This window comes from Molossus molossus, unplaced genomic scaffold (assembly GCF_014108415.1).
Source record: "Molossus molossus isolate mMolMol1 unplaced genomic scaffold, mMolMol1.p scaffold_m16_p_17, whole genome shotgun sequence".
NCBI classification, from domain to species: Eukaryota; Metazoa; Chordata; class Mammalia; order Chiroptera; family Molossidae; genus Molossus; species Molossus molossus.
Genome location: NW_023425352.1, coordinates 64,077,807 through 64,101,191, shown reverse-complemented (window position 1 = coordinate 64,101,191; position 23,385 = coordinate 64,077,807). Strand labels below are relative to the sequence as shown.

Below are 23,385 nucleotides of genomic sequence, written 5' to 3'. Positions count from 1 at the left end.
GCAGAGGCCTCGCCCTTGGCTTTTGTAATTTCCCATACATCCGCCAACCGCCTAAACTACAGTGGAGCTAGAAGGCCCCAAATGCCTGAAAGCTTATCATGCATAAAAGGTGGCTGAAACTTGGATAAAAGGTAGCTGAAACTTGGGCTCAGGGCTCAGCCATTAGAGGTGACTCTGCTGGGACAGCACTGGCACACATTAAACAGTCATTTTCTAGTCCTCTGGGTGTATGCAGTCTGTCTCTTCCCATTGACCGAATTTCTGCCACAACATTTTGGTGCGTTGGCTGGGTAGCTGACAGCCATGCTGGCCCCTTGAGCCACTGTTGTCGGTAGCTAGCGGGAAGGAGCCACTAATTTTGGGCTCCTGCAATGGAAAGGAAGGTGTTCCACCGACGGTAGTCAGTCACCGCTATGCTCCAACAGACTCCAGGGAGGATAGAAAAGCCTGCCAGGACGCCAGATCAGTAAGTGTCCCTGGGGACCCAGGACCAAGTTCAGGCCCACCTTTAAGGTGGAAGGGGAGCTTGATCACCTCACAGGTGGAATAACACCACAGAGGATAGGGAATTCCTGGGGGGAAGTTTAAATTCTGTGACTGTTATGGAGCCTGTGTCAGTCCCAATCTGTGCATCAGTGGCAACCTCATATTGCTAAGGGCAGTATCAGGTTCTTGGGGACATTTGTCTCCACCAGTGAACTTGATCTGAGTCAGGGACTCACTGACCTGCCAATGCCAAGAGGTACCTAAATCCCCAGGAGGAGAGTGACCAGGCAGATGAAATGAGAGTTTCCTCCTGTTTGTCTTGTGACACCATTCACTGGGAGATTTGCTTAACCATTTTAGATATCACTATGGGGGGAAGTTCCTCTAAACCCACTGTTCTGGAATGTATGATAAAAAATTTTATAGCCCTGGCCAGTTTGGCTTAGAGGTTAGAGCATCGGCCTGCGGACCAATGAGTCACAGGTTTGATTCTGGCCAAGGACACATACCTCATTTGTGGTGTGTCCCCAGCCTGGTTGGGTCTTGCAGGAGGGAACCAGTCAATGTGGCTCTATCACATTGATGTTTCTCTCTGTATAAATAGAAAAGTATCTTCAGGTGAGGCAAAAAATTTTATAAAGGGGTTCTCAGGAGATTATGGGGTCAAATTGACCCCTGGAAAATTGCACACACTCTGTGAATTAGAATGGCCCACCTTTGGTGTGGAATAGCCCTCTGAAGGCACCCATGATGTCCCCACAGTCCAGGCTGTGTATAGAGTAATCACCAGAGACTCTGGCCATTCAACCAATTTTCCCACATGGATCAGTGGTTGGAAATAGCCCAAATCAGGCCTCCTTGGGTCCAATTCTGTGTTTCTAGTTAGGGACAATGTAAGGTCCTCACGGTACAAAGTTAAAGGAAGACTTAATGGCAAATTAAGCGGCCTTCTATATTACAAGGAGATTCAGAAGAGGCCCCTCCACTGCCACTGTCATGTGCCCCACTACCTAAGAATGGGGAACCTCACCTGCCAGACAGCCCACCTCCATCCATCTCACCCCCACAACCAGCCACTGCAGCCAGTGGGAAGATGTCTCAGGTCAGCGACCCAGGGACCAAAACCCCCAGCAGCAATACAATTACTACTGCAGGAGACAAGGGGTGCCCAGAGAATGGGCCTTGATAGAACCCTACAAGAGGGGGGAGCAGTCTTCCAGACTTATCACCCCACCTTGGTTGACTATAGCAGGTTGTCACAGAAGCCAGAAAGTGGCTCCAGACCCAGGTTCCAGTGGACATCTAGGCATAGAAGCCTGGGTACAAGAAGCCTTACCTACTGAAAAATCCTCAGAGAGACCCGCAGGCAGAGAGACGGGAGAAGACAGGAGAGACACAGACAAAGGCACAGAGGCAAAGCCAGAGTTTTGGGGCAGACAGAGAGAGGCCTTAGAAGACAGAGAGAGGCCATAGAAGCTGTGGAAGACAACAGCAGGGAGAGACAAAGATGCAGGAGAGGAGGGTTTGCAGGAGCAGGGTGCTAGGAACCTCTCCCAAGCCAAGAGCAAGTTTCCTTCATCTCATCTGAAGGTCCCCATCCACTCTGAAACTCTGCCTCTGACCCTGGTGCTAGTCTGAGCTCCAGGCTGCAGAGAGGAGCTTTCCACAAAGCCAGGGTGCGAAGAATGTGGTGCCCAGATGACCTCAGTCCCTCCTAGCCTTAGCACTCTGCCAGGTGCCAGCTGGACCCACATCCCAGGAGGGGCTGGAAAGGCAGCTGGCTGTGGGGAGCCCAACTCCATTTGCTACTCCCCACTGTGACTTTCCCTGGGCTGGTGTGGCTGCTCCTGCTGCTGCTGGACTTTCTCCTGCCCTCAGCCTGGCTGATGTGGCTCAGTGGATTGAGCATCTCCCCATGGACTGAGAGGTCCTGGTTTGATTCCCAGTCAGGGCACATGCCTAGGTTGGCCCAATCCCTGGTGGGGGACATGCAGGAGGTGGAAAAATGAGGGCCCCAACCACTGGCAAGGTAAACCAGGAACTTCTGCTCCACCCAGCCCCTGCTGGCCAGACAGGTTTCAAGATCACACAAGGCAAATAAATGCTAGGAGTCAAAAAGAAAATAGGCAGTCTGTGCTATTCTGGTTCCCACTTCCCATCGATAGATTTGAGAATTCCTGGAAGCAGCAGGGTTCTGTTGAATATGGATACCCACATTTTCAGAACTGGCAAAAACCTTATATGAGGCCCTAAAGGGAAAAGAATAGGTGCCCCTTGTCTGGGGCCCTGAACAAGAAAGCACCAGCCTTACCTAGGACTCCTGGACGTCCCTGGGAATTTTAACCCAGGAATTTGGGGCTTGGCAGAGACTGGTAGCTTACCTTTCAAAGCAAATTGACCCAGTTGTGGGAAGCTAGCCAGCCCCCTTCCCCCTGGGAGGAGGAGATTGTGTTTTCTGAGAAACTCAGCAGCAGCTTCCTGCCTGGTTTGGACATCCCTGCCAGGCTGTGGTACCATTTGCCTGCCTTTGGGGAGACACTGCTGTTAGAGCTGGAGCAAGACCCAGGCATGCAGGTAGAGGGGCTGACAGTGCAGTACCTGGGCCAGGCATCTGAGCTGCTGGGTGGGGCAGAGCTGGGCACCTACCTCACTGGCACCATCAACCAAGATCCAGAGTCAGTGGCATCTCTGCCCTGGGATGAGGGAGTCCTGTTAGGGGTGCTGCAGACCAAACTCCATATCCAACCCCTGGAGGGAGGCACCCCTAACCATGCAGAGGGGTCCTGAGGATCACATCCTACACTGGAAGAGCCCCACCATCAGCCGGGAGCCCATGCACAGTGTCAAGACACCTCCTGGGAACCCCAGGCCTGGCCTCTGAAGAGCCAAGTGCTTTGCTTCCCTGAGTAGATTTGTGGAGACCCTGGTGGTGGCAGATGACAAGATGGCAGCATTTCACAGCACAGGGCTGAAGCACTACCTGCTCACAGTCATGGCAGCCTCAGCCAAGGCCTTCAAGCATCTGAGCATCCACAACCCTGTCATGTTGGTGGTGACTCAGCTAGTGGTTCTAGGGCTGGGAGAGGAAGGGCCACAGGTAGAACCTAATGCTGCCCAGACCCTGCAAAGCTTCTGTGCCTGGCAGTGAGGACTCAACACCCCTGAGGACTCAGACCCAGATCCCTTTGCTGTTTACCTGTCAGGATCTGTGTGAGGTCTCGACCTGTGACACCCTGGGCATGACTGACGTGGGCACTGTGTGTGACCTGGCTCGGAGCTGTGCTATCGTGAAGGCAGGCAGGCTCCAATTGGCCTTGATTGCTACTTATGAACTGGGCAAAGCCATGTGTCAGTCTGAACAGGCCTGGGAGTGCCTCTCATCATATCTTGGCTCCCATGATGGCTCACATGGATCCCGAGGAGCCCTGGTCCCACTGCAGTGCCCACTTCATCATGGACTTCCTGGACAATGGCTATGAGCACTGTCTCTTAGACAAGCCAGAAGCTCCCCTGCACCTGCCTATGACTTTTCCTGGCAAAGACTATGACGCAGACCACCAGTGCCAGCTGACCTTTGGGCCCCACTCACACCACTGTCTGCAGCTGCTGCCACTCTGTGCTGCCCTCTGGTGCTCTGGGCATCTCAATGGTCATGCCATGTGCCAGATCAAGCATTCACCATAGGCTGATGACACCCTGTGTGGGCCTTCACAAGCCTGCTTTGGTGGCCACTGCCTCCATGTGGACCAGCTCCAGGACTTTAAGATCCCACAGGCTGGTGGCTGGGGTCCTTGGGAATCCTGGGGCAACTGCTCTCGGAGCTGTGGAAGCAGTGTCCAGTTCTCCTCCCAGGACTGCACATGGCTCAAGAAGAAGAATGGGCACAATAGGAGGGAAAAAATATAATCAAAGAAGATTGGTGGATACTCCCAGACCACAGAGTCTACATTCCAGAACAGTTAGCCCATCAGTTAATCCTCTGGCAATATGAAATCACCCATCTAAGAAAAACTGCCCTAGAAGCCTTATGAAGCTGGTACTACGTGATTGCTGATTTCCATCCTTCTGTGCCTCAGTCTCCCAATGCTCCTCTGTGCTCAAAACAACACCAGACAAGTCCCCACTGGACCTGCCAGGATCCAGAGCTGCAGGCAAACATCTTTTGAAGATCTAGAGGTAGACTTCTCAGAAATAGGACCTAGTAGAGGAAATAAATATCTCCTGGTTTTCATCTGTACTTTCTCAGGCTAGGTTGAAGCTTACTCTACATGTATGAAAAATGCAAGAGAAGTAACCACAGTTCTATTGAGAGACATCATCTTGAGATATGGAATGCCATAGGATCAGACAATGGCCCAGCCTTTATAGCAGAAATAGTACAGCAGGTAGCTAAAACTCTAGGTGTTGAATGGAATTTACACAAGGCCTACCAGCCCCAGAGCTTAGGAAAAGTAGAACACATGAATTGGACCCTTAAGCAGGCCATGGCAAAACTATGTTAAGAAACCAACATGCCCTGGACTGATATACTGCCCCTAGCTCTCCTGTGAGTACGTTGTATCCCTCAGGCAAAGATCAGGTTCTCTCCTTTTGTAATCTTATATGGGAGACCTCCCCCACCGACTAGGAAAAACCATTCTTGAAGTACATAAGTGGGTAACTGATAGAATATCCATTTCCCTGTGAATAATTCTATACCCCCACAGACCAGGGGACAATTCGGGATAAAAGACTGGAAAAGGGAACCCCTCAAACCAACCTGGAAAGGGTTCTATTTAGTTCTCTCAAGGTTGTAGGTCTGAATACCTGGATCCATCACTCTCGGATGAAGGCATCTCACCTGCCACATGACAACCAACCTTCCTGGAGTGTGACCACCAGCCAGAACAATCCTCTGCAAGTCACCATTAAGAGGACAGTCAAACCTGCAGATCAGTCTACGATAAGCGTCTGAGGACTCCATCAGTAGAATTGAGGGTCATCACCTGCTGATCCCAGCACTGGACTCTGTATCTATAGTATCAGGTAGACTTCTTAGAAGCAGTAGTATTACAAAATAAAAGGGGGGGGGGTTAAACCTCCTGATTGCTGAAAAAGGAGAAATATGCCTCTTCTTAAATGAGGAATGTTGCTTTTATGTTAATCAGTCAGGAATAGAAACATGGCCTAGCAGTTAGAAGAATGAATACTGGGCATTTTGGGTACTCCCATTAGCTGGTCCTCTCTTAATGCTTTTATAGCACTCCTTTTGGCCCTTGTATTCTCAACATACTAACCTGTTTTATTTCCCCTTGCTTAGAAATAATAAAGCTCCAAATGATGCTTCAGATAAGGACCCCCAACTACTCTCCTCTGGATGGTGAAGAACTCTAGTTGCTGCATCCCTCCCCTTCAATGATCCTATTTCAGCAGGAAGCAGTCAGAGAGATTGTTGCCCCTCTCCCTCATGCAGCACTAAGGGAACTCCCTATCCAAGATGTTCTCTAAGTCTGCTGAGCAGCTTAAGAATCAAGAGGGGGGAATGAGAAGGCAAGCCAGGTTCAGACAACGCACTCAGGCAGTGCAGAGACCCTGCCCTTGGCTTTTGTAATTTTGGTATATCTGCCAACCACCTAAACTACAGTGGAACTAGAAGGCCCCAAATGCCTGGAGGCTTATGTATAAAAGGTGGCTGGAACCCAGGCTCAGGGCTCAGCCTTTGGAGGTGACTCTGCTGGGACAGCACTGATGTGCATTGAATAGTCATTTTCTAATCCTCCAAGTGTGTGTAGTATGTCTCTTCCTGCCGACCAAATTTCTACCACAATAATGCAAAAAGATGTAATTAGTAATGAAATACAAAGATGAATCAAAGCACAGAGTTCACAGCCAATTACAGGATCATAGAATTAAAAATCCCAAAATTCTCTTTTTCCATCACAAATCTCAATGATTGCACCAGAGGCTGAAGTTTTGCCAGACCTTTGCAAACCAGCAAAGTGGATGAAATTTGTTTTTATCCTCATTTAATACTGTAGTAAATTCTCTACTTCTTTTTTTGTTTGTTCTCTCAGGCAAAAATAGTAGATGTGTTTTGTTCTGTTATTTCTTGGTTGTAACTGACAGAAATGAACTCTGAATTAAGGCAAATAAGGATGTTTTGGGAAACATCTTGGAATGTCTGGTGTGACAACAAAGAAACTTGGTAGGCCAGCTCTGAGAACCTCAGCAACAGGAGTTCATAATTCTTTCCTGGTACCATAAGTGTCTAAAAACATTTGCTTGATAAAATATTCACATAAGAGGATAAAAAAACATGCTACAGTGCAGAGAAAATATTTTCAAACAAAACATTGAACCTATCCAATAGTAAATGGACTATATAAAGAACTCTCAAAGCTCAACAAAATAAAATAAAATAAATAATTAAAAAATGGACTAAACAGAGACATTTCATTGAAGTATAGATGACATAAAAATATTTCAACATTATTAACCATTAAGAAAATGACAAAGTCACAGAGCTATCTGTACACATCTATGAGAATGCCTAAAATAAACTTTTAAAAAAGTGGTAACACCAAATGCTGACAGAGATGCAGACAAATAAGATTACTGCTACTTTGAATATAAACTGGTACACCACCCTGGACTATAGTCTGACAGTTTTCTTTTTTTATTGATTAATTTTTGTTACAAATGATTCTCCTTTTTTCCCCCACTGATTCCCCCCTCCCCCTTCCCTCCCTGCCCCTTCCCCAGATTGTTGTCCATGTCCACTGTTCATGCATACATGCATATAAGTTCTGTGGTTCATCCCTCTCTCACCTCCCCATTCCTTAGGGGATTGTCCTCAAACTGTTATGTTCATTATATTCCACAAATCAGTGAGATCATATGAAATTTGTCTTTCTCTGTTTGGCTTGTTTCACTTAGGATGATACTTTCCAGGTCCCTCCATGTAGTCTCAAAGGATAAGAGATCTTTCTTTCTTACCGCTGTGTAGTACTCCATTGTGTATATGTACCACAGCTTTTTAATCCATTCGTCTACTGATGGGCACTTGGGCTGTTTCCAGATCTTAGCGATTGTAAATAGTGCTGCTACAAAGATGGGGGTACATATATTCTTTCTGATTGGTGTTTTCTGCTTCGTAGGGTATATTCCTAGAAGTGGGATCACTGGGTCAAATGGGAGATCAATTTTTAATTTTTTGAGGTGACACCATATTGTTTTCCATAGTGGCTGCACCAGTCTACATTCCCACCAACAGTGTACTAGAGTTCCCTTTTCTCCACACCCTCGCCAACACTTGTTGTTTGATGATTTGTTGATGGCGGCCATTCTGATAGGTGTGAGGTGATACCTCATTGTTGTTTTGATTTGCATCTCTCTGATGATTAGTGATGATGAACATTTCTTCATATGTCTCTTAGCCATTTGTATGTCCTGTTTGGAGAGGTGTCTATTTAGTTCCTCTGCCCATTTTTTAATTGGATTCTTTGTCTTCCTTTTGTGGAGTTGTATGAGCACTCTATATGTATTGGAAATTAACCCCTTACCTGATATATCATTGGCAATTATGCTCTCCCATACAGTGGGTAGCCTTTCCGTTTTGATGATTGTATCTTTCGCTGTGCAGAAGATTTTGAGTTTGATGTAGTCCCATGTGTTCATTTTCTCCTTTGTTTCTATTGCCTTAGGTGATGTGTCAGTAAAAATTCTGCTGCGTATGATGTCTGAGATTTTGTTGCCCACAGTCTCCTCTAGGTGACAGTTTTCTATAACACTAAACATGCAAGTGTATCACTGCACCTTTATCCTAGAACAATCTAAAACTTCACTCATGCAAATACCCATATATAAGTGTGTATAGCAGCTTTACGCATAATAGCCTCAAATGGAAACAATTCAACTGTCCTTCAACTGGTGATTAATTAAACCAGGCATTTTCAACCAGTGCACCAAAAGAATTTAAAACATGCAATACCTGACTATTTAGTCAGGGCACTGACCTCTATACCCTAGATTATAAAATAAATTACAAAAAAAAAAGATGACAACAGCCAACACAACAATATCCATTTGATGTGAATGAATCAAAATTAAACTAATTTTTTGTCAGAGTGGCAAAAATACTGTATATTTTTTAATAAGACATGATTTTAGTAATTAGTTTATGTGTGCCTTGAGATGAAAAAGGTAGAAAATCTCTATGTTAAACCAACTATTAGGCATCTATACCATGGAACACTACTTAGCAATAAAATGGAGAAAATACTGATGTACACGACAATGGGGATGAATCTCTAAAGAATTATGCTGAGTGAAAAAAGTAAATTCCCCAAATTTTTATACTGTATGATTCTATTTTTACATTTTAAAAATGACTAAATTATAGAAATGGTGACCAGATTAGTAATAGACAAGGTTAAGGAGAGTATGGGAGCAGATGGGAAATATATTTGATATAAGAGGGAAACACAGGGGATCCTTGAAGAATGGAAATGTTCTGCCTTTTGGCTATTTATTTCAATATCCTGATTATAATACTATACTATCATTTTGCAGGATGTCACTATTGGCACAATTGGGTAATCTGTACATAGGCTTTCTTCATTATTTTCTACACTTGTATATAAATCTATACTTATATAAAAATAAAAAGTACATTTTAAAAAAGCAGACTTATTAGGTAGTTATTTTTTCTTTTTGTATGTTAAGGAACTTGCATTTGGAATATGTAAAGAACTCTTACAACTCATTAATGACAATGTAAAAAATGGGCAAATTATTTGAACAGTTATTTCACCAAAGAAGATATACACATGGTCAATAAACACATAACAGTATGTTACTTGAGGTCCACTCAGTTGCTTTAATCCATAGGTTTGGATTGTTTTCCAAATTTGGGAATTTCAGTCATTGTTTCTTGGAATGCATTTCCCTGCTGTTCTTCAACTCAAGAAAATAAATTATACTAACTAAAGTTTCACAACCCCTGAATTAAGATAGAAGAGTCATTTTGTTACCAGTGTTGGGGTTCTTGGGTTTCCCAAGATAGTTGAGAGAAAATCCCAGAGTAATTTCCAGACAGATCTTATTAAGCTTATGCCCAAGCACAAGGAAGGCCCACAGAGGACAGGAAGATCCTTAGAGCTGACAGGGAGTTGGCTCTGCTGGCTGCTTCTGAAAGCTGGGACCAAGCAGGCTTGTACAAAAGACAGGCTTTTTGAAGAGGGGTCGTGTGGATTTTTCCACGTCAGCGTAGGAAAACAAGCAGTAGAAGGAGATAGAATTCTGCATTTTTATTTTCTTTGGAACAGGGGGTAAGAGGGTGATGACATTCTTACCGTCAGCTTATTCTGCCATGTACCTGGGCCTAGCTTGGCTTTTTGGCCACCTGGTGTTTTTTTTATGCCTGACCCCAAGTTCTCACACTGTCTCAATTTAGGGATTTCTCAAATCCTGCTGGCCTTTCTGGTACTTCTCAAATCTTTTCTTTTTATTTTGTTGTTAAAGTATATATTATAACATTTATTATTTTAACTATATAGTTTAGTGGCATTAAATTTATTCACATTGTTATGTGAGCATCACCAAAATTCATCTTCCCAATTTTTTATCATTTTAAAATAATTTTTTTTTATCCTCACCTGAGGATATATTTTTTCTATTTATCATCAGATAGAGTGGAAGGGAGGGAGGGAGAGAGAAAGAGAGGGAAAGAAAAAAACATCTACGTGAGAGGGACACAAAGACTGGTTGCTTCCCGCACGACCCCAGCCAGGGCTGGAGGTGAACCACAACTGAGGTATGTGCCCTGGATCAGAGTTGAACCCACAACTCATTGGTCTGTGGGCTGATGATTTAACTGCTGAGCCAAACCTGCCAGGGCTTAAAATATTTTATCTTTATTGAGTTTAGAGAGAGAGGAAGGGAGAGGGAGTGAGACATAGAAACATCAATGTGAGAGAACATCTATTAGCCACCTCCTGCATGCCCCCCACTGGGGATCCAGCCCACAACCTGGGCATGTGTCCTGACTTGGAATCAAATCAGCAACCTCCTGCTGCATAGGTTGAAGCTCAATGAATGAACCACACCAACGAGCACTTTTTTATCATTTTAAATTGACACTCCACACCCATTAAACAGTAACTTTCTATTCCCCAAAATATGAGATGCTTCAAGAATGTTTGTATTATCCTGTGTGAGGGCCACACTAAGCTCTGTATTGTTCCAGTTTTAGCAGGTGTGTTGCCAAAGTGAGCATCTAAAACCTTTCTTTCTGTTGGCTATTGTTTTCACCTGCACGTGATAGTATCTGGGTGATCACTCATAGACATCATTTCTTGCTAACTAAGATTTTCATGGTTAGCAGTCAATTGTTTGGCTGATTCTTTTGCCTTAAGACAATTTCACAGATATCTTGAAGATTATGTTTGTAAGTTAATTCATTCAATTTTGAAACACTCCTTTTTTTCTTGTGTCTGCTCTATAAAACGTGTCTTTTGGAAACCAGGATGCTTATTTTACTTACATTTTGTGTGCCTGTGGATCATATGGACCCAAAAAAATTCTGAGGATAAAAATATTCTTTAGTATTTTGAAAAATTGGGTATTTTAATGAATTGTTTTTGCTAATTTTTATTTCTCTCTCTTTTAAAAAACACATAGAATTCTGAATCCTTTTTTGTTTCTTTATCCTTACCCAAGAACATTTTTGCACTTATCTTCAGATAGAGTGGGAATGAGAGAGAGAGAAAGAGGAAGAGAAACATCAATTTGAAAGAGACACATTGAGTGGTTGCCACCCACATGACCCGGGCTGGTGCCAGGGACAAATTGTGACCAAGGTGTGTGCCCTTAGCAGGAACCAAACCAGGGACTCTCTTGTCCACAGGCCAACACTCTAACCATTGAGCAAAACCGGCCATAGAATTCTAAACTGTCTGTTTTTAAAGCTTTCCCTATGCATAATTCTTGTCAAAAGCACCTTGAATTGTGGAAATTTTTAATAGAATGTATTCTATTCAATTTCCCCAATTAAATTTGGGATGTATTTTCTAAAACTTGTGTTAGAAATTACAACAAACTTCTGGGATATTGAAATATTTTGAGTTCTTAACATTTTACCTTGCTGTGGAAATTGGTCACATTTTATTTTGTAAATAAACTTTATTTTTTAGAAGAGTTTTGGATTTATAGAAAAACTGAAAAAATATTACAGAGAATTTCCATATATCTCACAACCAATTTCTATTATTAAAGTCATATATCAGCCTGGCTAGTGTGGCTCAGTGGTTGAGCATTGATCCATGTACCAGGAGGTTGCCAGTTTGATTCCCAGTCAGGACACATGCCCAGGTTGTGGGCCCAATTCCCAGGGGGGGGGCGTGCAGGAGGAAGCCAATTGATGTTCTTTCTCATGGATGTTTCTATCTCTCTCTCCCTCTCCCTTCTCCCTCTAAAAAATCAATAAAGAAAAAAAAATTCTTTTAAGTCATTAGAATTGTTGTAACCCTGGAGAGTCAACCTCACTCGGACACAAAGTAATTTTGAATATTAGGAGCTTTATTACCTGCTCAGGGACTGCAGCCAACCTTCACAGAGGAGAACTGCAACCCTGAGCTCAGGGGGTGGGTTGCTTATATAGGACAGGGGTCATTCAAGAGTTTAGCAGGGCAAGCAAGCTACATGTACAGAAGTGGAGGCAGTTAGTGATAGCAGGAGGGAACAGAGGTGGGAGGGAGCTGAGGTGAAAGGGAACTGGGTGAACTGGGTCAGCATACATCTATCTATCCTGCTATTCATTCTATTATCTAAGTTTTAAAAACTAACAAATTTGCTTAGAGGACACATCCATTGAGAGGAGTATCAAGCCAACTGGTACTTCCTCAGGTTGCCTCTGAAAGCTTCATAGTTGGCCTTTTGTTTATTTAATCAGGACAAAGTGTAGGAGCAGGTTATTACATTCCCCACTGGTTTTCAGGGGAATCAAATTTTTGATTCTTGTTGTTCATCTAATGGCAACCTTTGGCAATGAGAGGCCAGGACTAATAATTTGACAGATTGGACCCTCTCTCTTACAAAAGCTATTAATTTGTTTATACTTATAGGTCTATATGTCAGTCCTAGAAATAGGAGTATGAGGGGGCCTGCTAGGGCAGAGAGAAGAGTAGTGAGCTGACATCTTAACCGAGATGATGACAACAATTTACCTTAGGTCCTAATAACATCTGAAGGGACTTGGTGTGTATATATCTCTGGATTTATCCACTGCCTGACATCCTTATTAGACCCCTGTATAGTCATAATCAGGAAAATTAGAGTCCCGATAAACATAAGAGTCTTATTTTTAAGGGATCTGGAGAGGCCTGCATTGTCCATTTTGTTTTTTTCCGCCTTCAGTCAGGAATGGTGCAGCCAGACCGGGATGCCGTTGACCTTGACAGCCGTTGGTGCAGGTAGGATGACAGTGTATGGTCCCTTCCAGGCCAGAGTTAGTCCCTGGGTGGTGAATTTCTTTATTTACATCAAGTCCCTGGGCTGGAAAGGGCGCACAGTGTTCAAGGATATCACAGAAGTGTTTATGGGTGGCCTTCTGGGCAGACTGCAGGGCCTGCAAGAACTGTAAGAGGGAGAGGGGGAGCAGAGTGGTCCAGTTTTCACCAGTTTCTAAAGTACTGTTTATGTGCTTTATCTGCTTTATCTATCTAATTTAAATTTAATTCTTTAGAGATATCCTGTGATATCTTTGCTATCAAGGCGGGGTCAGTGTCTGATCTAAAGATCAGGAGTAGCCTAAATCTGTTATTCCCTTTAATATATCCTAGACTGTTATTCTATTATCAGAGGCAAGTTCTCCCTCTCTAAGTGTCTTATTTTCTTTCCTTCTTGAGTATTCCTCCACTGTCCTATCTTCCTGTATGTCTCTTTCTTTTATCTTTCCTTATCTTTTTATTTCCTCTGCATAATCCTTCTTCCGCTTGCTAATAGACCCTCTATGACTTACACAATCCTTCTTCAACTTACATAGACCCTCTGCCACTTTTCTATCCCTTCCCCCGACATGAACCTGAGAGCTTGCTCAATCTATCTGCTGTCTGCACACCCCCTAGCCTTTTTTTTCTCCTCCTCCCTACTTAGACTTATACATTCCTGCTTCCTTCTGTCTTCTCCTTTTCCCTGTGATCGTATTGGACATTTCTTACCTCTCAGGAGTTCAGTAAGCTTGGTGTAACCTAAGTGAGTAGTCTGGTGCAGCTGGTTGACTAAAGTCTGACCTAGAGCCTCGAAGACCAGTAATTTTCTATCAGGTAGTATCTATCATTTGTTGATTTTCTTTATGACTTGTTTCTGCTTGGTTAAGTCATTTTATGACCCAGTGTAAGTAGGAATCAGAGGCAAACTTGGTTTTGGCATGGTGACTGATATCTGGAGAGGTCCCCACTGGTTTTAGGGCATATGTCGAGCTTCCTTATTTGCAACGTGGTTTCCCCTTGTCTCATCAGAGACCCTGGATTAGGGCTATGAGTTCAGCCTATTGGGCTGAAGTTTCCCTACTTAATGACATGGTCCAGAGTTATTGTTGCTGTCCCAGAATACCTGATTTCTTCCTGGACGTAGTTGTTCCCGTCTGTGAACAAAACCTATCTGATGATGGCAGTGGGTTATCTGTGAGGTCTGGGCAGCTGTCTGCAGTGTCGATTGCCTCCAGGCAGTCGTGCAGAGGTTTCTCCAAGTCATCATCTGGAGGCAGCCTGGCAGGATTGAAGGCTAGTGTCTCGTGGAACTTGATGTGGGGCTGGCCTGGAGTGGCAGTGCCAGCAATTGAATGATCTCTGGAGGAGATCATATCTTAGTAGGGGGTATGGGCATTCTGGAGGAACAGAAACAAATAACTCACAGTATTTTTCCCAAGGTCTATAGTCCTCTTTGAAGTCCAGGGGTAGGTTAGGGTCCTATTTGTTTGGTCAAGACTGAGTCTGCTGCACCAGTGTCTACCAGGAAACTAACTAGTTTGTCCCCTATTATTTAGTATTATTCTGGCTTCTGGAGGGCTCAGTTGAAAGGAACCTTAGCCCTGTCATTTTCCTAAATTAAGGACAACTTTTTATTTTCTTCCTCTATATCTGACTTTGTCCTTGTCTTTTCTATCCCTAATTGGGACCTAGGCCTGTTGTCTTGATCCTTCCTTATGTTTCCCTTCTTAGGGTGATCTTTTACTATGGGCCCTGTGTCCCTTAAGGCTATTATATTATCTTTGCTAATTTAGCCAATCGGGCCAATAGGCTTAACAGGAGAACATGGTGAAAAGTGTCTAAGGAAGCCCTTCCCCCAACAGCATTTGGGTTCTACCATGGGCAGAAGAATGGGAACATTTCCTCTGACCCCAGGTTTACAAAAGGATGCAGGAAAGGGGAGCAATGTCTTAACATGCATGTTTATGTGGGGCAGAGTGGTTTTTTAACTCTCTAAGAGCATTTCGTATCCATGCCTGGGATCCTTATATTCAATTACCCGAAGTTCAGAGAAGCCTGTTGGAAATTAGTTGCCATCAAACCCGCTGCAGATGAGCAGCCTAGGCTGGCAATTCAATGGCTAAACAGTTTGCCTGTGAGAATGTTAATAAGCCTTATAGAGAGGCATTGAGATCTCATCATAAAGAAGCCAGTACATTCAAATACATCCATATTCATTCAGATATTGGGTCCTCCCATACATAGGGGACATAACAATTGAGGCTCTGAGACAAGCCTTCCCTGCCGACAAGGCAGGAGAAAGCGGTAAAGAATCACCATCTTTTTTATTCCTTTATGTCAATTTTTTTTATCTTCTATCATTCATAAATCTTAAATCTTTATTATTTTTATAATTTCCTTTTTATAAAACCCTTCTCAGGTGGAGACCCAAGTACATCAGAGGTATCATTTTATTCATGTTATAGTAATCATAGCTCAGATTTATTTATATTTTTTCTTTTTATATGTGAGTACATTGTAGCATCATGAAAGAAAAAAACTTTCTTAGTTAAACCAAAAAGAGCTTGATCTTTAGGCCTCTGGGGCTTAATTATGTTCTTTCTTTAAATAATCCAAGCATGACTTTACAAAATATCTTATATTATAAGCCCCTTTAAAGTGAGGACTGCATAACCCATAGCATTAGTAGAGACCCATATATAAGAGGCATTCTATGTATCTGCTAAGTGAACAAATAATCACTCTCAGTAGTGTGTATGTTCTTGCATTTGGAGTTTGTTGTCCCTTTACCCATACTCTAGTGGGGAAACAGACTGTGTTAAGGCATCTGCATTGATTTGATTTCCTTTCATAAGGAGAGAAAGCAAATCTTTGAGGAATTCCAGGTCCTATTGGAATGACTCAAAACTAATTCCAGGTCAAAAAAAAGTTTCTTAAAATTCAAATCCTTGAAAGATTGTCAAACATATTTGACCAAAAGATTATATAGTATTATTATTATTAAATAGTATTCAATTATTTATTCATTTAAAGTGACAATGACAGATGTTAAACATAAACATAGGTCAGTGAAACGTCAGTTCTTATGATTAAGAAAATGGTTCTTTAAGGAATCAAGTACTTGATTAACATAACATAAAACCATTTCAATAATATATATAATTTTTGTTTCCCAGGCAACTATTAGGAAAAACTTTTTCCCTTTTAACAGGCTGAAAAAGAACCAAATAAATTCTATATGAATTCATTTTAGATTCATGTATCTCATTAAATTTATTATTTATAATTTCTTTCTAAGATTTTTCTTAATAAATCTTTTAACTTTCATAAACCTTTTTATCCATTCAGAAATAACCAGTTTTAGAACAATTTTCTTTTAAAGAATATATATATATATTCTAATTATATATATAATTTCTTGAAGTTTTTCTCTCACTCTCTCCTAAGTTTCTAAATCTATCGTTCCTTCTTCTGGGAACCAGGGACAAACTTCTTCTATAAGTCCCCAAAATTTTTCCATTCAGTCCTTACCGACCCTGACTCCTTTAGCTTGTATTTCTTGATGAAGCTGGAGAATATTGATTGATTCATTAGCATCATACCATATACCTTGCAAATGAGATTGTATCTTTTCCCAGGCGATTTGATTATCATTGTATTGTTTAGGTGAAATACAAATCCAATGATATTTTGCATGACATTGCAGCTGCATTCTAATTTTCTCAGTTACTAATTTCTATCCTATATATTGTATCATGTCAAACAGAGCATTTACTTTTTTGGCTAATTTCTTATCTATATCCTCTTGAGTATCTAAAGCAGTTGTAATATTTTGGGGCAGCTCATTAACATAATGTCCCATCTGGATGGACTGACTTAAGGCCATCGCTGCCGTAGCTGCCGTGGCAATAATGGGGACTAGGGCCGCTATACCAGCAATTAATAGCCCAATAAAGCGACAGGGTCTACTAAGCCCCTTTTTATTTTTTTCAATTTGAACCTTAAGGGTTCCATGAGCTCTCTCTGTAATTCCTTGTCTTTGAGGATTATAAGGTTTTATGTTGAACAGTAAATTTGGCACAGAATTTTAGAAATGTCTGATTAGTATATCCTGAGCCATTGTCAGTCTTAATGATTTTAGGTATTCCTAGAATTGAAAAGCACTTAAGGCAGTGGGCAATTATATGTTTAGTTGCCTCTCCTGTCTGTGGAGTGGCAATTATAAACCCTGAAAAAGTATTAATAGTTACATTATATACTTTTGTTTTCCAAATTTAGGAATGTGGATAATATCCATTTGCCATATTTGATTAGGAATAAGGCCTCTTGGGTTTACTTCTAATGGAGGAGCAGGTTGAGTTAGAGGGCAGGTTGCACAATGTTTAACTATTTGTCTGGAAGCCTCACTATTGATTTTAAATTGCAGACAGAGGCCAGAGCTATTTTGATGATGTATGGCATGAGATTGTTGAGCTAGCTGTTCCTGAGTAAGGAAGACTTGCCTAGTTGCTGAATCTGCTAATACATTATCTTCTGCCAATGGTCCTGGAAGTCCTGTATGAGCTTGTAGATGACTAAAATAATAAGGTTGACTGCGGTTTCTTAATTTTTGCTGAATAGACTGGAATAAAGCTTGAATTTTATTATTAACAGTTTCTATAAAGGCAACAGTTTCCAAAATTTGTCTGAATATAAATTAAATTTTTGTCTTGTGACTTTATTCAAAACCAAGTGTACTGCTCTTAATTCACCAATTTGAGCTGAGGCTGGGGGCACTTTCCCCAAATCCTTGGTCACCTGCCTTCTTTGTTGCCCGCTTTTAAAGGCACAAACTATGAAAAAAAACTACATTCTCTTGGCGCCGCTTTTGGCACCCTTAAGGGGGGCTGGTACAGAGAAGGAGAGAGAGGAGCTTGTTAGAGGTCAGGGCAACCATTAATCTCTTTTTTCTCTTGGTTCCTCTGAGTTTCCCAAGGCCATTATTAACCCCTTATCTTTATATTTTTCTTTGGGTTTCTCAAGGCACTTCTCAGGTTAATTTACATTTTAGTATATCCTCAAGGGGGGTCCTGAAGGACAGGATAGAATTTCCTCAGGGGGCTGGGAGGAGTTACTGTCTTTCAGGGCAGGCTGAGGCACTGTTAACAAAACAGTTTTTCCTTTCATTTGAACCTCTGGACATTGACATTTCTTAATATAATTGGATTTGTCAGTAATTATATCAATCCAAATATCAATATATGGCACTTGTTCCAGGTGACCAAGGCTCTTGTATATTTTCTGATGGACCATAAAAACCAATTGCAAATTGAAACTACCTTCAGGTGGCCAATTAACCCCTTAGGCAGGCCATTTAAGTTCATAGAGTACTCTCAGGAAATCAAGATCTGCAGGCTTTTCATAGTCACAGAAACACTTAAAGAAATTAGAAAAGTTATTCAGCATGCATTGGAATGGTGTTTGGGCCTTTGAGTTGGCTTGCCCCATTCTGTAGGAAAGAAAAGTAGCCAGCACACAATAACAACACAAGGACAGACAATAACAGACAGTGAACACCCACATTCATTCATACACCAGATGAATCCGCAAGCGGATTCCCAGAAGTCAGGGAATGGCATTCCATCCCTACCAGGGTGAGGCAGTTCTGTGGTATCCTGCCTGCTAAACACCCAAGACAGCCCTTGAGGAAACAACTGAAACAGACAGAAAGGGATGGTGTTTTCCTTACCTCCAGACATCCCAGGATGGATTCAAAAGCTCATAGTCAAATCTAAAGCCAATTTGAGGCAATGAATATGGAGGCTTCTTCACCTAGTCTGAGGAGGTCTACCCAAAAGGGAGGGGGACCTCATGATGATCTCACTGGGGCCTCCAAATGTTGTAACCCAGAAGAGTCAACCTCACTCAGACACAAAGTAATTTTTAATATTAGGAGCTTTATTACCTGCTCAGGGACTGCAGCCAACCTTCACAGAGGAGAACTGCAGCCCGAGCTCAGGGGGAGGGTTGCTTATATAGGACAGGGGTCATTCAAGAGTTTAGCAGAGCAAGCAAGCTGCTTGTACAGAAGCGGAGCCAGTTAGCGATAAGCAGGAGGGAACAGAGGTGGGAGGGAGCTGAGGTGAAAGGGAACTGGGTGAACTGGGTCAGCACACATCTATCCTGCTATTCATTCTATTATCTAAGTTTTAAAAACTAATAAATTCACTTAGAGGACACATTCATTTAGAGGAGTATCAGGTCAGCTGGTACTTTCCCAGGTTGCCTCTGAAAGCTTCATAGTTGGCCTTTTGTTTATTTAATCAGGACAAAGTGATAGGAGCAGATTATTACAAGAATGACACATTTATTATAATTAATAAACCAATATTGATACACTATTATTGAGTTAAGTTCATCAGTTATTCAGATCTCTTAGCTTTTACCCAGTGTTCTTTTTCTGTTTCTGGAGCCCATCAAAGATATCATATATTTAGTTGTCAAGTCCCCTTTGGCTCCTGTTTGCTGTAGAGTTTCTCAGACTTTTCTTTGTTTTATTGTCTTGACAGTTTTGATCAAATGTTTGTAGTATGCCCTAATATTGGACTTCAAATAATGTTTTTCATATGAAGAAAGAAATCAAGTGCCATTTCATCAGATAGGGCATGTGTGAGGACTGGATAAAGGAGATGGTGGGGGATGGGCTCAGGAATGGCTGGTTTACAAATCAAAGGTGTGTTTCCACACAAGTCCTTTGCTGTCTCTAGGAATTAGCTAACTTTGGGGAGCCAGGCCCTTCCTGGGTCCACGGGTCCCAAAATCTCAAAGCATTATAAAGGCAGAAAATGGAAATTATTGTTAATCTATAACAATTGATCATCTTACTGCCTCTCTAGTTGTGATTTGTCCAGAATGTCATACAACCGGAATCATACAATATGCAGATCTTTCAGATTGCTTTCTTTCCCTTAGCAACATGCATTTAAGATTTCTCCAAGTCTTATTTATTTTTTTTATTTATTTATTTATTTATTTATTTATTTATTTATTTTTAATCCTCACCAGATTTTTTGCATTTATCTTCAGATAGAACAGGATGGAGAGAGGGAGGAAGAGAGAGAGAGAAATACTGATGTGAAAAAGACACATCGAGTGGTTGCCACCCACACAACCCCAACTGGGGCCAAGGACAAACTGCAACTGAGGTATGTGTTCTTAACGGGAACTGAACCCAGGACTCTTTGGTCCATGGGCAGATGCTCTAACTGCTGAGCCAATCCGGCCAGGGTTAATTTATTTATTTTTGTTACAGATGTTTCTCCTTTTTATCTCCTTCCCCTCCACCCCCACCCAAGCATTGGTTATGCATACATGCATATAAGTTTTTTGGTTTATCTCATCTCTTTCTCTCTCTAAAGTTTGTCAGTTTGAACCATATTCCTTTCTATGCCTCTGGGTCTATGTTGTTCATCAGTTTTTTTCTGTTTATTACATTTCACAAATAAGTAAGATCATATGGTATTTGTCTTTCTCTGATTGGCTTATTTTACTTAGCATAATACTCACCAGGTCCCTCCAAGTCATCTTAAATGATAAGAGATCTTTCTTTCTTATAGCTGCATAGTGTTCCATTGTGTAGATGTACCACAACTTTTTTATCCACTCATCTATTGATGAACACTTGGGCTGTTTCTAGATCTTAACTATTGTAAATAGTGTTGCTATGAACATAAGGGTACATATATTCTTTCTGATTGGTGTTTCAGACTTCTTAGGATATATTCGTAGAAGTGGGATAACTGGGTCAAATGGCAGTTCAATTCTTAATTTTTTGAGGAAACACCATATTGTGTTCCATAGTGGCAACACCAGTATGCATTCCCACCAGCAGTGTATTAGAGTCCCCTTTTCTCCACATCCTTGCCAACACTTATTGTTTGATGATTTGTTGATGGCAGCTATTCTGACAGGTATGAGGTGATACCTCATAGTCATTTTAATTTGCATTTTTCTGATGATTAGTGATGTTGAGCACTCTTTCTTTCTTTCTTTCTTTCTTTTTTTTTTTTTTTTTTGTGTGTCTGTGGTACATGCTCCTAGCAGGAACCAAACCCAGGACTCTCTGGTTCGCTGGCTGATGCTCAACCACTGAGCCAAACTGGCCAGGGCTTGAGCATTTTTTCATATGTCTCTTGGTCCTTTGTATGTCCTGTTTGGGGAAGTGTCTATTTTGGTCCTCTGCCCATTTTTCAATTGGGTTTTTTGTCTTCCTTTTGTTGAGTTGTATGAGTAGATTCCTCCAAGTCTTGATAGCTCATTTACTTAAGTTTGGTGAGTAAAATTATCTTGTATGTGTTACCTATTCATTTATCTATCAATATGCTGAAAGACATATTGGTTGTTTCCAGTTTGGGGCAATTAATAAATAAGGCTGTTGTAAACATTCATGTGCAGATTTTTGTGTGTAAATATATTTTCATAGCAATTGGATAAATATCTAGGAGTACAATTGCTGGAATTATATGTTAAGAGTATGTTTAACTTTATAAAAAAGTGCCAAAATGTCTTCCAAGGTGGCTATACTATTTTGTATTCCAGCAATGAATGAAAATTTTTGTTGTTCCAGATCACCATAAACTTTTGGTATTTTCAGGTTTTTGAATTTTAGCCATTTTAAATAGTTATGCTGTGACATCTCATTGTTTTAATTTGCAATTAACTAATGACAATTGATGTTAAGAATTTTTATATGCTTATTTTTCAGCTATACATCTTCTTCAATAAGGTTTCTGCTCAGGTTTTTCACTATTTCTTGAGTTGTATACTTTCTTGTTGAATTTTAAAAGTTTCTTGTAAATGTAGATAAAAATTCCTTATCAGTTATGTGGTTTGCAAATATTTTCTTCTAGTCTGTGGCTTATTTTGTTTCCCTGACTCTTTAACTGAACAAAAGTTTTCAGTTTTAAGAAAGTTGAATTTATCATTTTGTTCTTTCATGAATTTTGCTTTTGTTGTTACATATAAGAGCTCATTGCTAAACTCAGATTTACATAGATTTTCTCCTTTTTTCCTCAAAAGTTTTATATTTAGGTCTAAGATCCATTTTTAGTTAATTCTTGTAAATGGAGGAAGATTTTTTTTTTTTTTTGCACATAGGTGTTTAATTTTTTAGTACCAATAGTTGTAAAGATAATGCTTTCTGTATTGAAAAGCCTTTTCTCCTTTTTAAAGATCAGTTGAATATATTTTTGTCAGTCTATTTCTGGGCTCTCTAATATTTTCCATTGATATATGTGTCTATTCATTTGCCAATATCACACTGTCTTTGTTACTGTAGCTTTACAAAAAAAAAAGATACTTCAGAGGGTCCTAGGATTTAAATGTGTCAGAAATAGGGCTAGATAAGTAAGATTTTTAGTTTTCAATTAAGCTGCTGGTATACCTAGAATGAATGTATCCATCAATCATATCCTCCACAAACCTATATTTTCCAGCTTATGTTAACAAAATGGTGTGACAGAACTTCTAGGTAAACAGAATGTAAAGTATTTTATTAGCTTAGAGAAAATTGTGTGTGTGTGTGTGTGTGTGTGTGTATTTCACAAAAGACTGGTATGTAGAGTATATAAATAACTCCCATAAATCTATATAAAAATTTAGATAAACAAGTTTTAGTGTAGATAAGATACATGAATGGGCAATCCACAGAAGAAATTAAAACATCCAAATAAAAAATGAAAAGATCCCTCGCTAATTACTCAGGAACCAAGATTTACAAATTAAAAAATAGCAATAGTATTTTACACCAACCAGATTCACAGAGTCACACACATTAAAAAGCCTGATAATACCAAGTGTTAATTAGATTATAGCACAAGAGAAAAATTTATAAATTTGTTACTGTAAAATCAAATAGTATGACCAGTACAGAGAGTATTTTGAAAAATATCTAAATATATCAAAGATTTGTGTTTCCTATGACACAGCTTCAATTTCACCTCAAAGTATATATCTTAGAGAAACTGTTAAATAAGAACAGAAAAATTTGCTTAAAATGTAATAGATTTTTCTATTTCTAAATTCATCTCTACTGGTTGATGTTACCCAGGGAGTCAAAGGAAAGCAGTTATTCCAACCCGTTCTCCTCTTAATCTGAACTCTCCTTTAGGTTTAAATGTCTAGGAGATAAGAGGAACAGCAAACATCACAGCCAAACATGCATGTTGGCCTTTTTCCTCTTAATGACTTTGAAGGAGAAAATAACAGATAACTTCAGAAAATACTTCAGAAATCATTCCCATTTTCATGTGGTTTGCGGTCCACATCATTGGGAAAATTATGGTAGAATTTTTATCATATTAGCAAACAAACTCTGTGACTCTATTGAAAACCTCCACATTGTAAGGCAGCATGGAAAACTGAGAAACCAGAAATTTTCAAGCTATATTTATGT

At 40.8% G+C, this 23,385-nt stretch overlaps 1 pseudogene; it reads left to right on the top strand.

Moving 5' to 3' along the window:
• Window positions 1-413: 413 nt before the first annotated feature.
• Window positions 414-4,392, top strand: LOC118632107 (annotated as a pseudogene).
• The last annotated feature ends 18,993 nt before the right edge of the window (window positions 4,393-23,385 follow it).